We start from the raw sequence: 7,480 nt of genomic DNA, 5'->3' as shown, positions 1-7,480 counted from the left end.
ATTTAAATCCTCACCAATAGTGAAATTAATCACAACATTTGAGTCCATTCTGAGGTGGAATCCTGTGTTCAAAATGAATGAGGTGGGGGACTTCCCTGGTGGCGCAGTGGTTAAGAATCCGCCTGCCAATGCAGGGGACACGGATTCTAGCCCTGGTCCGGGAAGATCCCACATGCCACGGAGCAACTAAGCCAGTGCGCCACAACTACTGAGCCTGCGCTCTAGAGCCCGCGAGCCACAACTACTGAGCCCGTGTGCCACAACTACTGAAGCCTGCACGCCTAGAGCCAGTGCTCTGCAACAAGAGAAGTCACTGAATAAGAAGCCAGTGCACCACAACTAAGAGTAGCCCCCGCTCGCTGCATAGAGAGCCCGTGTGCAGCAACAAAGACCCAACACAGCCAAAAATAAAAATAAAATAAATAAATTGTTTTAAAAAATGAATGAGGTGGACCTACATGCATTAGAAAGAAGTCCAAGATATGAATTCCAAAATGTTTGGACATTGTTAACTGAAAAAATTTCAATAAAATATTTTTATTATAAAACATTAAGGTGTGTATATGTGCTGGGATAGATGGGCAGGGTTGCTGTTTGAAAGCACAGTTGCCCTAAGGAGGATGGATTCTGTTCAACAGAAGGGCCTTCAGTCTGCTACAGTGAGTTAGGAGCAGTTTCGATCAGAACAGAAATGCTGGGGGTAACAGAGTGAGACGCTGGTGGTGCTCCCTGAACAAGCCAGGAGGGAGTGAGGAAAGGAGAAATACAGGCTGGGGGAGAGAAGTATAAAAGACACACTCACTCTAAAAAGAAGTATTCGTTGTAATCTGAAATTTGAATCTAACTGGGCATCCTGTGTTTGGTCTCTAATGAGAGTGGAGAAATAAGAAAGAGAACGAATTCCCTGTAAAAATAGACGAGAATTAGTAAGAGCTTATGCCTGTCAGACCCTGCTCCATTGATTTAGGGGACCACAACCCTCTGAGACAAACGCTACCTTTATGATACTCTTTTTGTAAGTGGGGAAACTACAGCACAGAGAGGTTATATAACTTGCCCCAGGTCAACAAGTTGGTGGGTGGCAGAGGCAGGATTCCAACCTTGGCCCTGTGGTTCAGAGCCTGCCCTCGAAAGCAAGGTCTCTCACCAGAAGATCCACCCTTGAATGCAAGATGATCCATGTTGCTTGGCAAGACAGAAAAGATTATAAACTGAGCAGGTTTGGTGGTGGGGGCAGATGGAGCCAGAGGTGAGTAGAAAAATCGTTTTTATTTCTTTGGGAGCTAAATATTAAGGGTGTGGGTTCTCACTCACTGATGTCCTGAGAGACCTTGCAGGTAGGACCCCGTCTCCCTCACCTGTCTGCCCCGGGACCCAGCCCAGAGCCACGCATGTGGCAAGGGAAAATTGAGGGGTTGTCACGGCTTGAGGGCTCCAGGAAGCTCTTCCCGAGATGGAGGGAGACATTCAAAGGACATACTGGGGATGACAGCACAGGGGAGGAAGCAGAGCTGAACAGGAGAAGCTGTCAGCGCTTCCAGACCCGGATAAACATCCGCCAGCCCACGGGGAGCTCCGGAGCCAAAAGGGCCCCACGATGGACAGAAGTGGCCAGGTCCTAGGGCCCTCATAGTGTCAGTCATCAGCTGGGGTGCCCTGAGAAAAAGAAAGGAGCCAATGCTGGAGGCCGTCAGCAGCTGGGCTGCTGGTCCTTTCCTGATTGGGAGGCTGAACAGTGTCTGAATCTTTCAACGATTATTTATTACACAGAGTCATTGCCCCAACAGATTATTTGCTCCCAAAGGAAACCTTTCCATTGTTTTGAAACATTCATTTCCCAGCCGGACAAAAGTGGCCTGCATGCCACTCACTCAATCAATCAAGGTTGGGCAGCCAGGGGAGGTGGTGTGGCCAAAGGGTTGAAATGCAGGTGATTTGGGCAACGTCATGGGCCCTGTGCCGCGGTGACCTCGTCGCCCATATTGTTAATTTCTTGCTTATATCTTTGTGTCTCGATGAGACTGAGAGCTCCCTGAGGCCCAGCCACCATCTGACTCATGACAGGCTTCACGCGGGACTCAGGATCCGACACAGTGTTTGTTGCTGGGGACACTCCGGAAACGTGTCACTCTTTCTCTTCCTCCCCATTGGGGTGACTCAACTATTCCACTAAGGGCTGTGGAGGATGAAGAAAGTTGACTAGTTGCTGGGCGCCAAAGCAAATACATACACCTACGGCCTGGGTTTCCATGAAGACCATGCAACAGCCAGCAAGAGGGGAGGTGGTTGGGTCTTTTCAACATTGTTTACAGCCTTGGGAGAGACACCAGGATACTCTAGTGGCCTGGGAGGGATTATGCCTAGGGTGTAGAATCCACTTCCCCTAAATGGTTGCCAGGCTTAGTAAATAAAAAAATACAGATATCCAGTTAAATTTGAACTTCAGATCATCAACAAATAGTGTAAGCTGTTGATCTGAAATGCAAACTTAACTGGGTTCCCTGTACTTTATCTGGCAACTCTGTTCTCAGCTCACGTTTGCACAAAGATGTTCATTACAGCATTGCTCACAACTGAAAAACCTAAGAGACCATCCAAATGTCCATTAACAGGGGAATGGTTTGAATAAGTTTAATTAATTAATTAATTAATTAAGGGGTACATTTACATGGGGGTGAATACTAGGGAGCCACTAAAATGAGGAAGGTCGACTTATAACAAGCTTTTCAAGAGGCACCACGTGAAAGCAAGCAGCAAGTTGCAGGCAGCACCTGAACGATGACCCCGTGCTGTGTGTCCTTAGAAGTCCTCTGGGGTGGGGTGGGGGGAGCAGGTTGTGAATGCAGGGTCTAGATCTTAGTGCCTTATTAGTTGAATCACTGTCTCCCATAGACCTGTGGGTGTTGACAGTGCAGGTAAAGATCCCAAATTCTTACAGACCCAGGAGGAGGGTTGATTCAAAGACACCCCAAAATAAATTTGGAAAGCAAGTGATAAAGTATGAGTAGAGGTTTTGACGTCTATGTAAAGATATAAAAGCAACTGGGGCTTCCCTGGTGGCGCAGTGGTTGAGAATCTGCCTGCTAATGCAGGGGACACGGGTTCGAGCCCTGGTCTGGGAAGATCCCACATGCCGCAGAGCGGCTGGGCCCGTGAGCCACAATTACTGAGCCTGCGTGTCTGGAGCCTGTGCTCCGCAACAAGAGAGGCCACGATAGTGAGAGGCCCGCGCACCGTGATGAAGAGTGGCCCCCGCTTGCCACAACTAGAGAAAGCCCTAGCACAGAAACGAAGACCCAACATAGCAATCAATCAATCAATCAATTAATCAATAAAAAAATAAATCTTTAAAAAAATAAAAAAATAAAAAATAAAAGCAACTGTAACTCAAAAGCCCCCAAAGATGGATTTGATAAGCCTTTTGGGTTGGAGGGTGAGTCCCAGAAGAACACATAGAAGCAAAATGATATCCTCCCTTAACTATGACATTGGGAGAGGCAAGATGATTCTCTTGCTCCTGAAAGTCAAAGGAAAGGAAAGATGGAGAAGAGGAGAAGGGGAAAAGAGAATGAAGGAACCATGGGTTAGTGGAACGCTCTGTGACCCTACTTATCACTGAGGTTGACAGAAAACTTCACACAAGTGGTGTGGGCTATCAGTGGGGCCGGGGGGCATTGGGGAGAGATTGGGTCCAAGTCTGGATTGCACTGGATGTGAGATGAGGCAGAGTCCGTGTGCACAGCTGGGAAGGCCTGAAGGCAGAGGCTCCAGGAGGCTGGGTGCTTCTTGGAATGTAGAGAATTGGAGAGATGGGGCACGGGGATTGGAAGCAGGAGCGATAACTTCACTGTACTCAGGAGTGGGGCTTTGAGGCAATTGTACCCAAACAGCTCAGGACAGTGTAGCTCCAGCCAACACTGGGCTAGAGATGGTAGAAAAGGGGTTAGCAGCCATAATAAAGAGGCTCCACAAATCAATAAGAACCCAGTAGGAAAAATGGCCAAAGTACCTGAATGAGTAATTTACAAAAGAAATATAAATAGCCAATAAAAAAAAGAAAAAACTTACCCTCACTAATAATCAGGTATATTCAACTTAGAATGAGATACAGTTTTTTAGTCACCAGATTGGCAAGTACTAGCAGCGAACTTGACTGGCAATATCCAGAACTGGGAAGGGTATGAGATATAAGTACTCATGCTATTTTTAATAGACTTTATTTTTTAGAGAAGTTTTAGGTTCACAGCAAAATTGAGCAGAAAGTACAGAGATTTCTCATATATTCCCTGTCCCACATATGCAAATCCTCCACCACTGGCCACATCCTGCACCAGAGTGGCACATTTGTTACAATCGATGAACCTACACCGACACATCATTATCATTCAAAGTCCAGAGTTTACACTGGGGTTCACTCTTGGTGTTGAACATTCTATGGGTTTGGAAAAACATGTAATGACATGTATCCACCATTAGAGTATCATACAGAGTAGCTGCACAGCCCTAAAAATCCTCTGTGCTCCGCCTATTCATCCCTCCCTGCCCCCTGACTCTTGGCAACAACTGATCCTTTTACTGTGTTCATAGTTTTGCCTTTTCCAGAATGTCATATCGTTGGAATAATATAGTATGTAGCCTCTTCAGATTGGCTTTTTTGACTTTGCAATATACGTTTCAGTTTCCTCCATGTCTTTTCATGGCTTAATAGATCAATTTCTTTTAGCATTAAATAATATTTTATTACCTGGACGTACCACAGTTTATTATCCATTCACCTACTGAAGGATACCTTGGTTGCTTCCAAGTTTTGGCAATTAGGAATAAAGCTGCCATAAACAGCCGTGTGCAGGTTTTTTGGTGAATGTAAGTTTTCAATTCCTCTGGGTTAAATACCAAGGAGCATGACTGCTGGATCATATGGTAAGAGTATAGTTAGTTTGATAAGAAACTGCCAAACTGTCTTCCAAAGTGGCTGCACCATTCTGCATGCCCACCAGCAATGAATGAGAGTTCCTGTTGCTCCACATCCTCGCCAGCATGTGGCATTGTCGGTATTACGGATTTCAGCCATTCTAATGGGTGTGTAGTAGTATCTCATTGTTGTTTTAATTTGTAGTTCCCTAATTACATTTGATGTGGAGCATCTTTTCATATGTTTATTTGCCATCTGTACACCTTCTTTTGGGAGGTGTCTGTTCAGGTCTTTTGCTCGTTTTTCAGTTGGGTTATTCATTTCCTTATTGTTGAGTTCTAAGAGTTATTTGAACAGTTTGGATAATGGTCCATGATCAGATATGTCTTTTTCAAATATTTTCTCTCAGTCTGTGGCTTGTTTTTTCATTCTCTTGAGCAGGTACTCTTATACTATTCTGGTGGGAAGTAGTTTTTTAGACAATAGGGAGCAAAATGAAAAATGCATACCTTTTGACCTTGCAATTTTGTTTCTAAAAATATTTGGGAAACATGACCAAAAAGATAGGTATATAAATGTTTATTGCAACATTGTTTGACTTTCAGAAACAGATACCACACGAAGGCAACAGTGTGTTCCCTTAGCCTGGGGTAGGGAGAGATGTGGATGTATGTATTACACCCCATGGAATACTAGGTAGCCATTAAAAAGAAAGAATATTATGGAAAGATCTCAAAGATACATTAACTGGAAAAAGCAAGGTCCAGAACAATCTGTTGAGTAGAATCACATTTTGTAGGTGGGGGGCCTGGAAGGAAGTAGTCAATCTAAGCTCAAGTTTATAAATGCAAGGGGGCACTTTGCAAGAGCACAGAGCAACCCACAGCAGGGGTTTCCTCTGGTGACGAGATGGAATCAGGACAGTTTTATTCTACACCCTTTCAAACTGACTTTTTAAAGTTTATGTGTTACCTGTGTAAAATAAAACCATTATTTTAAAAATCATATTATTGTATCAAAAGCAAGGGAAGTGAAAAAGAAAAAAAGAAAGAAAATCAAATATCTATTTGTTATCACCATAAAAGCAGAGAGCCATAAGGTCAGCATTCTCAGATTGGATTACATGTGTTTTAATGCAGCTCTAGCCTGTTTTCAAGACACACACCCACACAAAGGGATTGAAAGTTGAAAATAATAGGATGGAAAAGGCAAATGCTAATAACAACAAGAAAATGCAGATGGCAGTGTTAATATCAGATTAAACAATATTTAGGGCCAAGTGTATTAAATAGGACAAAGAAGGATACTTACAATAAAAATAAATAACAACCTTGAAGATACAATGATCACAAACCTTTTAAAACTAACGGCATGGGATAATCCATAAGGCAAATCCTTATAAATTTAAGACAATCTGATAAAACTAAAATCTCAGTTGGCAAATGTAATATACTTGCTTCATATTTGGCAGATCACATAGATAAAATATAATTACAAGGATTCAAGGAAATAGCCCGGTACAAGGCACAGAGTAGACACTCAACAAATATGGGTGAGTGAATGAGAGAAATTATTTAAGAGCTGACACTTAGATAACATTTGATTTTATACCAGGCACTTTACTCTCTTAATCCTCCTGGGCACCTTGCGAGACGTGTATGATTATCGTCCCATTTTACAGATGAGGGAGCAGAGGCACAGAGAGGGTTGGGAACTTGCCTAAAGGTACTAAGTTGCTGAGTTGGGGTTTGAACCCAGGCAATCTAACTATAAAATCAGAGCTATTTCCCTCTACTGCCTCTGGATATAACTTATATAAAACAATAATTAATAAGTGAGATTATATAGGTGAATAAGTATATTTGTAACTGTATAATATACAATATGTATATAATACATAAATAAAGATTACCTTTTCTTGCTTTTTTCTTTTATTCCTAGGGAATAGATAAATAGATGAATGATAGATAGATAGGTAGATAGATAGATATAGATGAATCAATCTACTTAGCCACAAGGAAAGTTTAAAGAAATTCCAGAGAGGAGGAATTCTGTATTGTATCATGGCTACATTTTCTGCCACAATACAACAAAACTAAAAATCAGTAACAGAGGGGAACAAAGAAGAATCTTGATTAATTGCTCATAATTAATCTTAATTGTGAGCAGTTTCTGCCCATTAATGGGCACAGGTATAGCTCTTGTTTGAGCCCTTGCTTCTACACCAAGGTCCTCAAAGTACCGTCCCCAGACAAACAGCATCAGTATCACCTGGGAACTCCTGAGAAATACAACCTAGGGGTCGCACCCAAAACCTACTGCATCAACAACTATTTTGCTGTAACAAGCTCTGCAGTTGATTCTGGTGTATGATAAAGTTTGGGAACCACCGCTCTTTACTACGGTGTCTCCTCTGACACACGGAAAGTTCTGGGGAAGGAGCCAGGGGATGAAAGGCAGATGCAGAGCCTCAGCTGAGTCAGAGGAAGCAGCTAGACCTCTCCAGGCATGTTGTCACTCCTCAGTGGTGCTGGATCCTGCCGTGTCTTCACCCTTTGAAGATCTGAG

The sequence above is a fragment of the Balaenoptera acutorostrata genome, chromosome 11 (genome assembly GCF_949987535.1).
Source record: "Balaenoptera acutorostrata chromosome 11, mBalAcu1.1, whole genome shotgun sequence".
NCBI classification, from domain to species: domain Eukaryota; kingdom Metazoa; phylum Chordata; class Mammalia; order Artiodactyla; family Balaenopteridae; genus Balaenoptera; species Balaenoptera acutorostrata.
This window is presented reverse-complemented; position numbering follows the sequence as displayed.